Genomic DNA, 626 nt, shown 5'->3' on the forward strand with positions numbered 1-626 from the left:
ACACACACACAAACACTCACCACAGGCCACGTAGAAACCTCTGTTAAGACTCTGCAGGGAACACCATTCAGGACACGTAAGCTAAGTCCCATTTCAGTCTATAATGATTTCAGCATTAATGACTATTTCTGCATGTGATACTCCCCATGGCTTATTATGTATATTAATATACACACAATAAACCACGAAAACATTTATACAAGGATGAACACAACAACATGGTTAACTATAATCATATTTAACTTTATAAAGCACATTTCATACAAAAAAATGCAACGCAATGTGCTCCACAAAAGATGAAAAACAACCCACATAAAAAGACGGCTGCAAGAGATAGGAACATAAACTGTTTATTGGAAAGGATAAAATATAGAAATCAGAGAAGAGAGATTAAAAACAAATAAAATGAATACATATAATACTGGATAAAAATATGGATAATACTACTATAACAAAAATAATACTGCAAAATGTGTTGCAATGCAACTGCCCAGAAATAAGTCATTAAAGTCGTGTCAGACAACTGTGTTGTTGTTTTGTGCAGCATTATATTACACCCACTATTGTGATTATGTTGTATTCTCATGGCATCCACCTCTTGGACAAAATGATAGAAAACCGTTGCC

The sequence above is a fragment of the Morone saxatilis genome, unplaced genomic scaffold (genome assembly GCF_004916995.1).
Source record: "Morone saxatilis isolate NCDOM2014 unplaced genomic scaffold, NCSU_SB_2.0 Contig17, whole genome shotgun sequence".
In the NCBI taxonomy this organism is placed as follows: domain Eukaryota; kingdom Metazoa; phylum Chordata; class Actinopteri; family Moronidae; genus Morone; species Morone saxatilis.